This window comes from Giraffa tippelskirchi, chromosome 11, assembly GCF_054371585.1.
Source record: "Giraffa tippelskirchi isolate mGirTip1 chromosome 11, T2T-mGirTip1v1.2.pri, whole genome shotgun sequence".
NCBI classification, from domain to species: Eukaryota; Metazoa; Chordata; class Mammalia; order Artiodactyla; family Giraffidae; genus Giraffa; species Giraffa tippelskirchi.
This window is the reverse complement of record NC_137285.1, coordinates 24,547,182-24,563,218: the sequence shown is the minus strand read 5'-3', so window position 1 is coordinate 24,563,218 and position 16,037 is coordinate 24,547,182. Positions and strand designations below refer to the sequence as shown.

At 42.0% G+C, this 16,037-nt stretch overlaps 1 protein-coding gene across 1 annotated transcript in view; it reads left to right on the top strand.

Moving 5' to 3' along the window:
* Window positions 1-16,037, top strand: part of TMEM132D (transmembrane protein 132D) — an 819,007-nt gene that overhangs the window by 225,220 nt on the left and 577,750 nt on the right. The gene's annotated exons all lie outside the window — the stretch shown is intronic.

Genomic DNA, 16,037 nt, shown 5'->3' with positions numbered 1-16,037 from the left:
TCATAACAGGTTTTTTTTTTTGCTTGTTGCTGCATTTGTTTTAAACACACATGAGTCTGATTATAACAGCTATTTGGTATAAGTGTTGTTAGATCACTAAATGTGTCCTCACATTGCTACACAGTCCAGAAACTTGACCTGAAGTGCCATCTAATCAAGTTTAGTATGACCCCTGAGTGTTACTGGACATGGGACAACATTTATATGTGGGTTTTTAAAGCTTATCCAACGATGACAAGCCCTCTTGTCCCTCTCCCCGGGGCTCAATAGCTGTTTTTCTTTCTTTCTTTTCTTTTTTACTTTGTCTATGTTTCATTTATTTCTGCTCTGATCTTTCTGATTCCTTTTGTTCTACTAACTTTGAGTTTTATTTTTTCTTTCTCTAGTTGCTTAGCTGTAAGGTTAGGTTGTTTATTTGAGATTTTTCTTGTTTCTTGAGTCAAGATTATCTTGCTATAAACTTCACTCTTAGAAATGCTTTTGCTGCATCCCATAGGTTTTGGATCGTCATGTTTTTGTTGTCATTTGTCTCTAGGTACTTTTTGATTTCCTCTTTGGCTTCTCCAGTGATCCATTGATTATTTAGTAACAAATTGTTTAGCCTCCATATGTTTGTTTTTTTTTTTTTTTTTTTACAGTTTTTTCCTATAATTGATTTTTAATCTTGTAGCATTGTGAGCATAGCATCTCACATCAAGAAAAGATTCTTGATGTGATGTAAGTGGGATGTTGAAGTCCCCTACTGTTCTTTCCTTTAAAAAAAAATTCTGTGTTTGTTAAGGGGGTGGGTAAGTTTAAAAAAGAAATCATTCTCTTGCTTATCATTTGCACATTTCAGTTTTGTTGCTTGTGACCTAGTGCTGGGAAATTTCCTTTTAATCTCAACCAAAGACATAGAAACCAATAGACAGCATTAACCTCATGATTGAACCTGGCTGATTGTTGGCAGGAAAAACCTTCAGCTGGGGTTGAGGGTACATCTGGGGATTAAACACAAGGATTTAGAATGAACAACGCATCTGTGGGACTGAGACCTTGTGATCGCTCCCTTCTGTCCTTTGGAAATAAGACCTAGATTCAGCTGGTCATGGGCCCTCCCTCTGCCTGATGTGTAGCTTTGTGCTTGGTTTTCTCAGGCTTGACACATTTACATAATATTCTTTGTAGAGATGACTGCCTATATAGAGAAACATTTTGCCAATGGAAACTCAAGGTCTTGAAGTCAAACAATTTCATTCTCTGCCATTTTTTTCCATTTGCCAACTACTGCTTGTTGAATTCCTGGACCCGGGGTTACAAAGTAGAATCTCCGAAAGCTTTAACTCTCCAGTAGATGATATTCACATCAGTCTTTATTGGGAAGCAGCTATCAGTGTAGAATTAAATTTCACAAAATACTGTGCATCTGACCACAATCCATTGCCCACTAGCGTGTTCACATGAGTCCTGAGGGCAGCCCTGCCATTGGCAAGCTGTGCCATGGCCAAGAGAGGTTTGCTCCTGGGCTGTGTATTCTGAGGGATCCAAGTCTTTGCAGATTCAGAAATAAGGATCTTGCCACTTAGAAGTCAAAAGATTGGAAAATTTTGGATGTAGAGCCAAAGTGTGTTTGTTCAGAGTCCATCAATTAGAAAGGTGCTTTCCATTTAAGACAATAGTAAAATAAATCAGTAAGTACTTTACAAATGTGTGTTTGCTGCTGCTGCTGCTAAGTCGCTTCAGTCGTGTCTGACTCTGTGCGACCCTATAGATGGCAGCCCACCAGGCTCCGCCGTCCCTAGGATTCTCCAGGCAAGAACACTGGAGTGGGTTGCCATTTCCTTCTCCAGTGCATGAAAGGGAAAAGTGAAAGTGAAGTCGCTCAGTCGTGTCCGACTCTTAGCGACCCCATGGACTGTAGCCTACCAGGCTCCTCCGTCCATGGGATTTTCCAGGCAAGAGTACTGGAGTGGGGTGCCATTGCCTTCTCCAAATGTGTGTTTAAGTTGGTAAAATAGCACGCTTTCCATCTTTTTAAAAGTTGCATTAATAATATGCCTGCTGAATACTTAACACGCACTAATTACGAATGAGTCTTATCTGTTTATGGAAACAGCTGGCAGGAAACCTGTATCTGGCAATGTCATTAGCCTTTAGTTGGAATTCTCATAATTAGAAAATAATGAAGCTGTGTATCTTTTTTAATGAAGTCAATTTGACACTCATTTAGCAGAGCTTCCAAATATTTAGCATTAGCCTGCGTCTGATCTGTTGTTCTTGTTTAGATGCTAAGTCGTGTCTGCCTCTTTTGTGACCTCATGGACTGTAGTCTGCCAGGGTCTTCTGTCCATGGGATTTTCCAGGCAAGAATACTGAAGTAGGGTGCCATTTCCTTCTCCAGGGGTTCTTCTCCACCCAGGGATCAAAGATCAAACCTGCATCTCCTACATTGGCAGGCAGGTTCTTTACCACTGAGACACCTGGGAAGCCCATAAGTGTGTGTGTGTGTGTGTGTATACATGTATTAATATATCCATAAAATACTATGGATACCTGTTAAATGACTAGAGGCATTTCTGTAATATCCAGCATGAACTGATGGCTTTGCTGTGCGCTGTACTTAGTTACTCAATTGTGTCCAATTCTTTGTGACCCCACGGGCTATAGCCTGTCAGACTTCTTCTGTCTATGGGGTTTCCCAGACAAGAATACTGTAGTGGGTTGCCATTTCCTTCTCCAGGGAATCTTCCCGACCTAGGGATCAAACCCATGTCTCCTGCCTTGGCAGGTGGATTCTTTACCACTGAGCCACCAGGAAGCCCCAGCTCTATCTGTCCATCTGCTGTATATAAAACCCTGAAGGATACAACCATGTATCCTTGGGTGCTTTCCTCTGCAATAGTGACTTATTTCTAGACTCAGAGGTGACAGTGCTATGAAGTCCACAGGTGGGCTCATGTTTTGTAGTTCAGGTGCCAGTAGGATATAGCTTGCCACTTAAGGATGGCCAGGGTGGAGAGGGGACCAGATTAATTGCCAGCAACAGAAGGGAACCCATCTGGATCGAGGACTCCTGGTGCAGACAGGGATTGACCACCTAAAAACTACCACTTCCCTGTCACTTCTGTTCCTGTCATTTCTAGCTGACACACAGAGGCTCGTCTTCCATCCTGAGAACCAAGTTTTGTGGTGCAAATTATCTCCAAGGGCAATTTACAAAAATAGCTGGGTGTGTGCATGTGTGTGCATTAGCCATTGCAAAGAGGAAAACCAGGATGGGGCTGTTTGTCATCTTAGAAGTTCTGTTCTCTCCTGGAGCTCAAGCCTTCCAAAGCAGACCTCCACAAAGGAAGAAAGGCAAAGCACTTTCATTCTTTAAACATCTAAGGATCCTTTAAATTTCAGAAAATGTTTTCCTTCCAGTGAACAACAGAAGCATCACCCAGCACGTGGACTTTTTTGCACATTCTCACCACTCCATCCCTTTTCCTTCTCCCACAGAGAGTCAATTTCAGAAGCATCTGAGGTCTCTCGTCACCTGAGTATGTGTCTGGAGAATCAAAGAACTCTTTCTTGCTCATCTTCCCCACCTGTTCTTTGGTTGCTTCTTCCCACAAGAAGTCAGTTTCAAAGGCTTCTGGTTGTCTGATCTGAATGTAAGCCTGCAGCCAAATATTTGCATAGTATTAGCTTGGTTCTCTGACACTTCAGGCAAGGGAGGTGGGAAGGTCCAAAACAGAGATACAGCACTCAGATCTGTCTGGGTGCCTTTCTCAAAGTCAGAGATATTTTTAGATTGGTTAAATGAATGAATGAATGAATGAATGAATGAATGGCTGTCTTGGTGGTGATGGTTTAGTCACGAAATCATGTCCGACTCTTTTGTGACCCCGTGGACTATAGCCCGCTCCTCGGTCCATGGGATTCTCCAGGCAAGAATACTGGAATGGGTTGCCGTTTTCTTCTCCAGGGGATCTTGCCAGGAATCGAACCTACATCTCCTGCATTGAAGGTGGATTCTTTACCAACTGAGCCACCAGGGAAGTTCAGACGTCTTGTTAATTATTAACAATGCATATACTTTGCTGAAGTCTTTGCAGTTTTATATGCTAAATATTCAAGAATTTGTCAAGAATCTTGTGCTCAGAAGGTGTTCAGATCTCAGAGCAGGTCTCTGAATAAGACATTATTAAGTAGATATTCACTATTCTTGCAAAAATGAGAGATATAAAAGAGGAAAAAAAAAACAAAAGAATAATTGACAAGAGGACAAAGTGGGCCTGGGGTTGATAAGGCTCAAATGTATTTTTTGGTGGTTTGGGAAGCTTGCTTTGCAGAAGGTTTTGAGCTTGTTAGAAATAATATGTGGTGTTTTTTGGTGGTTTGGCCCTGAACTTGATTCACTTGAATGATGTAGCCTTTGAACCTGCCTTGAAGCAGAAAAAGTCTCTCCTTATTCTATTTCAGATAAAGTATGCCCTGGTGTACCCAATAATATTCTTAGTTGCATGCTATAAATCCCAGCCTACATAATTTAAGAACAGAAATAAATGAAAGGGTTAGCTGAATGTATGTTGTTGGTCTTAAGAATTAATAAGGGATGGGGCCACTGGCCTTGACAATGCATAGTGTGGGAGGAGGAGGATGCCCTTGGTTTAGATGCAACAGCCTGCTTGCCCAGCACCCCTTCCCCACCTGACATAATGAATTCCTCCAATAGTTCCCTCTGTTCTTATTATAATCAAAGGTGCAAAGACTCTTGGGTGTTTAAAGAATGATCTAATTTTATTTTTTTTCCATGTGGCTATCCAGTTTTCCCAGCACCATTTGTTGAAGAAACTGTCTTTCCAACATTATATTCTTGTCTTCTTCGTTGTAGATTAATTAACCATAGGTGTATGGGTTTATTTCTGGGCTTTCTATCCTGTTCCATTGATCTGTATTTCTGTTTTGTGCCAGTATCATACTGTTTTGATGACTGTAGCTTTGCCCCATTAATTGGCTCTACTCCAATATAAAATAAAAAGTTTTAAAAAAGTCAGGAGCTATAGTCTAGCTTGACTGTAATATGTTTTGCTGCTAGTGTGGCTGTAGAAATTTCACAACCATCTCAAGGCTCAGGGTTCTCATGTGCTAAATGTTAAATACGTCCAACTTTATGGCAGAATGTTTACAAAAGTTAATCCCATTGATGAAGTTGAACATTAAAATGAACTGCATTGACAACAAAGAAATTTATTGAATAGAGTCCAAAATTTCAGGAATTAGTGCAAAATAAGGGAAAGTGGGAGGCAGAGAGGGAGACGAAAGGCTTCCCTGCCTGGGAATAGAACCCCGTGGGGGCTGTGGCTGTGAGAGTGTAGAATCCTAACCACTAGACCACCAGGGAGCACTTGGCTGACAAAGATCCCTCTAGTCAAAACTATGATTTTTCCAGTAGTCATATATGAATGTGAGAGTTGGACCATAAAGGAGGCTGAGTGCTGAAGAACTTGATGCTTTCAGATTGTGGTGCTGGAGAAGACTCTTGAGACTCTCTTGGACTGCAAAGAGATCAAACCAGGTCAATCCTAAAGGAAATCAACCCTGAATATTCTTTGGAAAGACTGTTGCTGATGCTGAAGCTCCAATACTTTGGCCACGTGATGCAAAGAGCAAACTCTTTGGAAAAGACCCTGATGCTGGGAAAGATTGAAGGCAGGAGGAGAAGGGGCTGACAGAGGTTGACATGGTTGAATGGCATCATTGACTCAATGGACATAAGTTTGAGCAAACTCTGGGAGATAGTGAACAACAGGGAAGCCTGGCGTGCTGCAGTCCATGGGGTTACAAAGAGTCAGACACAACTGAGCAGCTTAAGAACAACAAGAAGGAAAAGTGGACATAGATGAAGTATTGTCAAGCAAGAAAACTCATGATGTGGAAAAATTACTGCTTTAAGACCTGAATGAAGTTTAACTGATTTAGATTGTAAAGAAAGCAAGAAGAGATATCTCCAGTATATTTTAAGAATGAAAACAGCTTTCATTTTATTTGTTATTTGCTTTGGAAAAATATACCTGGAAAATATAGGCAGTGCCTGCAGGATAACAGTGAATTAGATTCTGTGAGATTAAGACAGTCATGCAAGTTACTTAATCTTGGGTTACATAAATATAGAATAAAATAGGTGGTACAAAATAAAACAAGATAAAATACTCAGATTAAAAAAAAAGACTCTTGGGAAGCTCCCAGTGGCTCACAGACCTAGTTGCTGTCTGAGTCCAGGGTAGCAGAGTTACCTGGTGTGCTTCCAGAATGAGAGTGGGCTTCTGGAGTCACCTGTCACTAAGAGCACATCCCAGGGGAGGTGGTATTTACCTCCTAAGAACAGCAGGGTGCTTTTAAGGAAGAGGATGATGCTGGGTATCTCCAAACCCCACAAAGGTCCATGACATCCATGCCTAGCACTGTGTCTCCCTTTGTCATCTGATGGGGATTCAGGGAGTTGCTTCTGGAGCAGACTGGAGTGCAAGGCAGAGAAAGGAGGGCATTCCATCTTTTTTCAATAAACCTTCTGTTTGAGAATAGATTTAGGTTTACAGAAAAAAGTTGTGAAGTCAATACAGGACAGTGCCAGGTGCCTCATGGTTAGTTTCCCACTGTCAACGTCAGCTAACATCTGACATTAGCTTCATTCATTTGTCACGATCAATGCTCCAATATTACTATTAACTGAAGTCCACACTCATTCATGCTCCCTTAGTATTTACATGATACCCCCTTTTCTGTTCCAGGCTCCTGCTCACGATATCACATGTAATCATCATGTCTTTTTAATTTCTGTTGTCTGTGACTGTTTCTCAGATTTGCTTTCTGTTGACCTTGACAGCTCCGAGACGTCCTGTTCAGACTTTCTGAAGAATGTCCCTCAATTGGGATTTATCTGACGTTTTTCTTGTGATTAGACCGAAGAGTGGGCTTGGGGGTAAAACCACAGGGATAATGTTTTGTATTTGTCTGCAAACTATTCTCTTTCACCTTTTCATTGAATAAACATTGATTGAAGATGTCAGAAAGTACACAGATGAGTAAAAAGGAAAAATGACTCCTATTTGAGGGACAGGAGCATGAGAGAGTGAGCCCTGCCCTGGGAGAGTGGAGAATATGTAGTGGTTCACTTTAATTTGATTTCTGTTTTGTATTGAGGTATAGTTGGTTTGCAGATGTATTGTGTTGGTTTCGGATGTACAGTGGGGTAGTTCAGTTGTGCATATGCATGTATCTGGTCTTTTTTGGATTATTTTCCCATGCTATCATTGTGGAATATTGAATGGAGTTCCCTTTACTGTACAGTAGATTCTTGTTGTTTGTATAGTACTTCTATTTCCAAGAAAGGAAATTCAGGCAAAGGGAACAGTACAGATAAAAACACAAAGACATCAGGTGTATCTCTGTGCTCTTTTATCCCCAATCATTTTGAAATAAAAACCAATTGGGATTTTTAAAAACAAAAAATAAACACATAAAAATAAAGTGTCATTTTCTTTTCATCATATCAAGGACATTTACTCCCAATCTGACTTAGTCATTGTTGATGCAAACTTTGGTCACTGGCTGGGGTGATATTTCTTGGTTTTTTTCCACTGTTAAGTTGTTTTTTCAACACGTCCTATACAGTATTCTCCAAAAGGAAGTAATTATCCACAGCTCACAGTTATGGAATTATACTGTGCCTTCTTGCTAGTGGTATATCTATATAAATCATGTGGAATTCTGCGGGGAAATTTGTTTATTTTCCCTCATGCATATATTTATTCAATCATTGATTTCAATAAGGACATCTGGATATTTGTTAATACTTTGCAGTTTGGGTTATAATCCCATAGAATAGACATTTCTCAGTCTTTGGCTGTTGACATTTGGATCTTATGATGCTTTGTTGTGAGGTGCTGTCTGGTCTGTACATTGTAGTTTGATTAACTGCATCTCTGACTTGACACAACCCTGAATTGTAATATCCCAAGATGGTCCAGATATTTCCTAATATCTCCTGGGTGGGGATAGAATCACCCTTACAATTGAAAAGTTATGACTGTGGTTGTTGGGAAACAGCTCTACTCTTGGACTTCCCTGGTGGTTTAGTGGATAAGAATCCACCTGCCAATGCAGGGGACATGGGTTCAATCCCTGCTCCAGGAAAATCCCACATAACTTGAAGTAACTCAGCCTGTGGACCACAACTACTGAACCTAAGCACTAGAGGCTGTGCTCCCCAACAAGAGAAGCCACAACAGTGAGAAGTCCAGGCACCGCAACTAGAGAATAACCCCTGCTTGCCACAACCAGAGATAGCGCGCTCGCAGCAACAAAGACTCAGCACAGCCAAAAATAAGTGAATAAATAAAATTAAAAAGCTCAGCTCATACAGAGAGGGAGGTACCAAGTTTAGAGTAAATAAATACTGTGTTGGGTCAAATTTTTCTTGAAAATCCCTGATGTTGTACCCAACATATGTTTTTACTTCCACCTGAGCACGTGTTCCATGAGACAGAATCTTCCATCTGCTTGCTGTTGTTTCTTCATTTCTCATACAATATCTGGCCTAAAAGGCCACTCAGTAACTGTTGGAGGATTGAGCAGTAGTTACAGTCTCCATGAGTTCACTCCATGTATCTTCCATTTAGGAAGGGGCCAGAAAGCAGGTTCTTCATTTAGACTTGAGATGAAGTGGTTGGTGTGTATTTCAAGGCCATGGATACAAAATAATGGGCTTTCCAAGTGGCTCAAGTGGTAAAGCGTCTGTCTGCCAAGCAGGAGGCCTGGGTTCAATCCCTGGGTCGGGAAGACCCCCTGGAGAAGGAAAGGGCAACCCACACCAGTATGCTTGCCTGGGAAATCCCATGGACAGAAGAGCCTGGTGAGCTAGTCCATGGTGTCTCAAAGAGCTAGACAGAACTTAGCGACTAAACAACAATATAAAATAACAGAGTCAGGTGTAGTCCTATTAAGATACTTGCACTGTAAGAGGAACCCCAATCTGAGATGATCTGAGGTCATTGTTTCCAACAATGACTGCTTCTAGGATACTCTGGCCTCCATACCAGTCTAGGGTGAAGCCTTGGTGTTAGTAATTTTTTTTTTTTTTTTAGTAACAACAATACCCACGATGGCTCAGTGGTAAAGAATCTGCTTGCCAATACAGGAGACACAGGAGATGTGGGTTCAATCTCTGGGTTGGGAAGATTCCATGGAGCAGGAAATGGCAATCCACTCCAGTATTCTTGCTTGGAGAATCCCGTAGACAGAGGAACCCGGTGGGATACAGTCCATGGGGATGCAAAGAATTGGACATGACTGAGTGACTGAGCACACATATCCATGAACCTAAATGAATGCACATTTCATTCTTTAAGTAATTTATCCATCGGTTATAATTCATGTACCCTAAGGTAATGGAAATCCAAAACTATACTGTGAATTGATTTTTAAAAAAATGTTCTTCAGTCTTTTTCACTATCTCTTTTATTACTATTATTATTTTATTGAAATATAGTTGATTTATAATATTATGTATTGTGCTGGTATTTTTTCTGTTTATTTATTTACTTTTGGTTGTGCTGACTCTTCATTCCTGTGAGCAGGCTTTCTCTGGTTGTGGGGACCAGGTCTGCTGTCTCATTGCGGTGCATGGACATCTCATTGTAGTGGCTTCTTGTTGCAGAGCAGAGGCTCTAGTGGGCTTCAGTGATTGCAGCACATGGGCTCAGTACTTGTGGCTCAGAGGCCCTAGAGCATGCAGGCTTCAGTCATTGTGGCAAGCAGGCTTAGTTGCCCCTCGGCATGTGAGATCTTCCTGGATCAGGGATCGAACCTGTGTCCCCTTTATTGGCAGGTGGATTCTTAACTACTGGACTACCAGGGAAGTCCCTGGTACTGGCATTTTCAAAAACCTCTCCAAGAGATATGAACTTGCAGCTGGAGTTGGGAGCCACTGGGTTTATGTTACCCTTCTTGCTATTCTGGTCAATGCTTATTGAATTGAATGGTGAAGTTAGAAATTTTTAAGTTAATTAAACTGCTCGCTCCTCTCTCTCCCCCTATATAATTGAATCACACTGCTTAATGAATTTTTGTGCAAACTCCACTGTGTAACAATACACACAGCCTCTCTGCATACAGCTTCACGAGCTTCACATATTTCAAGATGTCAGCCCATAGTGATCTCCAACTCAAGAATCCCTCCATCCGCTGATAGCTCCCATTCCTTTTCAGCTCTACTGTTTTAACCAAGTGTTCATGCTAAGTCACTACAGTTGTTTCCGACTCTTTGTGACCCTGTGGATCATCGCCCACCAGGCTCCCCTGTCCATGGAATTCTCCAGGCAAGAATACTGGAATGGGTTGCTGTGCCCTTCTCCAGGGGATCTTCCTGACCCAGAAATCCAGTCTGTGTCTCTTATGTTTCTTGCATTGGCAAGTGAATTCTTTACCACTAACACTACCTTTTGACCCAAGTTGATGGCTATACGTCCATTTTTGTGTTAAACAAACTGATGGCTCTGACCCTTTTGGGGAAGAGAGTAAAGAAGGAAGATGTTAACTGTTGTGCAAGCTCTGCTCTGATATTGATACTGGGACAGTTGCTTGAGATTTCCTTGAATCTCTTTGCCATGTTCTAGCAGGAGGCTCATCTCATGAGCAAGAGAAATTGACCTTGGCCAACTTGGCAGAGTTGGAAGTTTTGAAAGATAATGGAAGGGGTTTCTTTCTTTTTTTGTGGCTGGATAATACTTCTTCGTGTATATACATCACATTTTCTTTATCCATTCATCCATTACTGGATACTCAGGTTGTTTCCATGTCTTGACTCTTGCCAATAATGCTGCAGTGAACATCGGGGAGCAGATATCTCTTTGAGACAGTGATTTCATTTTTTTCTGCAACAACATGGATAAACCTTGAAGACATTATGTTCAGTGACATAAGTCCAAGAAATTCAGATTCTGTATAATATCACTTACAGGTGCAATCTTATAAAAGCTTATAGAACCAGAGAATAGATGGATGGTTCCAGAGGCTTGAGGAAGGGGGAAAAGGGATGCTGGTCCGAGGGTACAAACTACTGGTTCTGAGATAAACAAGTTCTGGAGATTTAATGTACAGCGTGGTCACTGCAGTTAATCATACTGCATTGCATACTTGAAAGTTGCTAAGAGAGTAAATATTAAAAGTCCTCATCACAAAAAAAGAGATAACTAAATGAGATGATGGAGTTATAAACTAACCTTATTGTTGTAAAATCATCATTTTACACTACGTATGTGTATCATATATATTACACATTATGCTTTAAATTATCACACTGTACACCCTAAGCTTACACAGTGTTATATGTCAATTACATCTCAAGAAAGCCAGAAAACAAAAAGAAATCAATGATAGGACTAGAGAAAAGATGCTGAATGAAGTAGGATCTAGGCCATTCTGGGGAGCTGGAGTTGAAACAAGAAGCAGCTGTTTTGTAACAGGAAGAATTCCTGCAGAAATCAGTGCTCTTCGTACATTTCTTCCATTGTTTTATCTCTAGCCTAGACTTCACCAACCTAGGGAGGAGGTCATTCTCTCAAGCTTGAGTCCTGTGTCCACCCCTTGGCCATGCCAGAGCAGTGAGAGAAAATATCTGACCCCTCAGTAGCTTCCAGGAGGGAAGTAGGTCCTGGAAATGAAATTAATTTGCACACGCAAAAAGAGCAGGGTGAATATACCTCCACACTCCTCTTCACGTTTTGTTCAGTGTTGTCTGAAATCCCCTAGAATCCACTGTGTGTGTGTTGTTTGAGCTTCTGTTAGGTCCAGAAAATGCAGGTGCTGCAGGTAACTGTTGTGTGTCTTCAAGGCCCCTGGGGCTTTAAGGAATGATTGTGTGGTGTCAGGACACTGCCTTCAAGGATTGGTGAGAAGCGCGTTTGAAAGGAGCAATTTTTTAATTGAGTTATAGATAATTTACAGTGTTGTGTTAGTTTCAAGTGCACAGCAAAGTGATTCAGTTATTCACAGACACACATGTTCTTTTTTGAATTCTTTTTCATTATAGATGGGGCTGTTCATTACCCATTACATCACATGACACTTTCATCTTTGTTCAGGAAAAAGCAAAATCCCTTATGAAATGCATCTGCAGACAAATTCTGCTTATTCTGAATGTCATTTTGCTCACCATGGTGGCCAGGATATACAAAACACTGACAGAATAAATTTGCAACATTTCATCTAATGCCTTCGATTTCTTTTTTATTTATTAAATTATAGTTGATTTACAATCTTGTGTTAATGTCAGGTGTACAGTTTCAGATTCTTTTCCGTGATAGGTTATTACCTGCTATTAAGTGTAGTCTCCTGTGCTATACAGTAGGACCTCATTGTTATCTATTTTATAAATAGTAGTGTGTTTCTGTTAATCCCCAACTCCTAATTTATCTCCACCCCTCTTGAAAGGAGCAATTTTCTCCTCCCTGCCTCAAAGCATAAAACCTCAAGGGAGTCAAAAGGTGGCTGTCAACGTGAAATTCCTATATTCATTGGACTTGGAAAACAGCCAGAAGGAGAAAACAGAAAACCGCAGGGAAGTGTTTTGCCACAATCTGTTTATTCTTCTGGGAGTTGGAGTAGGGCAGGTAACAGGGCCCCAGGAAGGAGGGTCATGACATTCTTTCTCAAGTCCCTGTCTGTTGAGGCAGCGTCCAAGAAATGTGGAAGAGGAAAAGATATGAGTAGATATGAATGGACATGGCTGCTCCTCTCTGCATATAGTTCTAGAAGGTTCTCTGAGAAGTGATTGTGTGGAATTTGGTTTTCAAAGAATATAAGGATATGAGCTGGGTGGCTACCATTATATCCTTTGACTGTGGGGTGGGTGCAGTGATTTTTATGGAAATAATTTTTTCAGTATGTTTAGCCTTTGTGTATTTAAAAAAAAATTTATTATATTAGAGATGTACACACTGAAAAGTTGTCTTGCAACCAAAGCTCCCTGTGATCTTCTTTGACTGTGCCAGCTTCTCGTCACTGATGTTTGTACTCTGTAATCTTCAACTGACTTTCATCTCACATCCCCTGCATGCTAGACCCACCTGATAGTCTCCTTTTCAACCAGGCTGCAAGCAGCTAGAGGGAAAGGACTGAGTGAAGGATTATACGACCTTAATGGGGAGGAGTCAGGGATGGGTTTTGGTCCTTGATGTCATCTGTGCATTTGGTATCCATGGAGATTCCATTTCCCAGGTGGTCTTTGGTCAGGAGCCCACAGAGACTATTGACTGAATATCTTGATATCCTTTGCCAGTCACCTTCAGACGTGGTTTTTCTGTGTACTTCTTCTGGTTCACTCATGGGAACACAAGAATAACATGCGGGGGCTAAGAGGTTTGAGGGAGATTGCTGAATACAATAATGTTAATGATAATGATAGTGATAATAAGAATGATAGTATAATAACAAGCATTTATTAAGTATCTATTTGTGCATTTGTGCCTGGTATTCTTCTAATTGCTTAAAATATTTTTCACATGTTTAATCCTCAGAACAACCGCACAAAGTAGGTACTATTATCACCTTGATTTTCCAGAAGTGGAAACAGAAACACAAGAGGTGAACAGCCTGGCAGATGCCCTTGTGCTCATACCACATTTACTTTGAGGTTCTGCGAACTCACCCTCGCTGACTTACACTGCTGCTGCTAAGTCGCTTCAGTCGTGTCCGACTCTGTGCGACCCCATAGACGGCAGCCCACCAGGCTCCGCCGTCCATGGGATTTTCCAGGCAAGAGTACTGGAGTGGGGTGCCATTGCCTTCTCCGGACTTACACTGCAGAGCACATGTTTTGGAAAATCCATCTTATCAGTGCCAGGCAGGGAGGCAGACACAGATACTCCAAAATCTCATTTTTATAAAAGCACTTAAGGAAATGAATTACCTGAAACATTTCCCTTATTGAGCAGATGTTTCTTGAGTGTGATGCTTGGTGCTGGGGATGTTAACAGAGAATAAAACATGGATACAGCCCTGTAGCAAGTGGCTGGTGCTGTGAATGTGAACCTGGGGTGTCTTTTACAGGGATGAGATGCCAACTTCAGGCAGTGCTTTGGAGCATAGGTAGATTAAGGTGTGTCCACCGTCATGAACATCTGTCAGGCTTACAAGTCATTGCAGAGTAAAGAGCTCTGAAGGGTGCTAGATGGATTTTCATGGTTCTTTCCAGGGTCTTCAGACACTGATTATTATCACATGGGATGACAGTTTCAGATCTGGGGGCAGAATTGACCTCTTGGAGACCACATGGATTTATGAGGAAGAAGACAGGACAGGACCATGGGCACCTCTCTTGGCATCCTCACTGCCACTGCACCTTTGGGAAGGTCATCGAAGGTCACTGAGCCTCAGTCTCTGGGCTCTTACCTTTCCAGGTGTTGTTGGTGTAAATAAAAGATGACAGGTGAGCCTTGAGCAGTTTGTGAGGCTCCAGATCAGGCATTTAGGAAATAACCAATCAATCAAGGGATGTATTAGGTATCCACTGAAATGCAAACAGATGACTTCAGGTCACTTCACCCTGAGCAGTGTCAATTCATTCTGAAAGAGGGCCATGCTAACACAAGGAACAGGTCACCCCTGACTTAAACTGTGAAGAAGAAACAAAAGAAGGCACATGTTGGAAGCTGCTGAGGAGGCATTTTCTTCGATAACTTCGAAAAGCAACTGACTCGGCATCTTCCAGTATGAGATGGGAGAGCAAACCCAGATGTCAGAATCCTGTCTCCCAAATCTGAAGGAATGGAAGTAAATTGATTCTTTAAAAAAAAAAATCCAGCAAAAATAATACCAGCATCAATGTACAAACAAAGGACTCGGGCAGGCATCAGTTCAAGAGTGAGACAGAAATCAGCTGAGTGATGCAAGTGCAAAAAGCAGCTCAGTGCATCTGATCTGATCACAGATCACAAGTGTGCAGTTCTTTTCCTTCAGTGGCTTTTCAAGGGGAGATAGCACCTGACTCTGGCTTACATACTTGGATACTCTTCCCCATCCGCTTGAATTTGGCCTTAGTGTATAGCTTTCCTGGTAGAAGACAGCAGAGGTGAGGACCTGGAACATCTTAGATGAGACATAAGAAGCTGTGACCTTCCACCCTAGTCTCCAGGAACACTTGTTCTGGGAGCCCAGAGCCACCTATAGAAAGTCCAGCTCATCTTCTGGGAGATCCTCTGGAAGGCTCTGCAGCTCCGTGGAGAGAGGGGAGACCTGGTGAGCCCCGTCTTCTAGCTATTCCTGTCCGGATCCCAGACACGTGCGTGAAGCTGTCTTGGGTGCTGTAGACCAGCCAGATGACAGCTCAGAACCACCAGGGAACCAGGGAACCTCACCACCTCCAGGTGGAGCGGAGACATCTCACAGCTGAGCCCTGCTTAGATTCCTGGTACATAAAATCATGATATATATGAAAACTGTGGTGTTCTAAGCCACTAAGTTTTGGGGTAGGTTGTTAGCTGGAGTAATCAGTAATTGTTGGGTTGGCCAGAAAGTTTGGGTTTTTCCCTAACCTGGAAAACCCAAACAAACTTTTTGGCCAACCCAATAGTAATCAAGAAAAATTTTGCCAGTGAACTCTACTTGCAAAAGCGCAGAGGTGATGCCCTGGAGCTGCTTGCTCTGAAGTTCACTTCTCACCCTTCTCCTGCTCTGCTGTGATTAAGTCCACCTCTGTAACCTGCATCTTCCAGATGCCCTACACTACCCAGATCTGGCTTTTAACTGGGTTCAACCAGTGTGACTCCATGGCAGGAATCTTACGGCCTGGAAGATGGGAGAAGTTTGGATAGTTTTCTCCCTTGCTTCCTGGTCCCTACTCAGGCCAGAAAGCTCCTGCATCCATCTCCTCCATCTGTGGTTCCAGCTCCCGCCAGGCAACCGGTGCCACGGCTCCAAACCCTTCAGTGAGATCTCGCTGATGGCCCCTTAGAATCCCCCTCCTTGCTTTGTCCTTCTGACCCGAGGAGAAGAGACTTCCTGCGGTTAAGAGC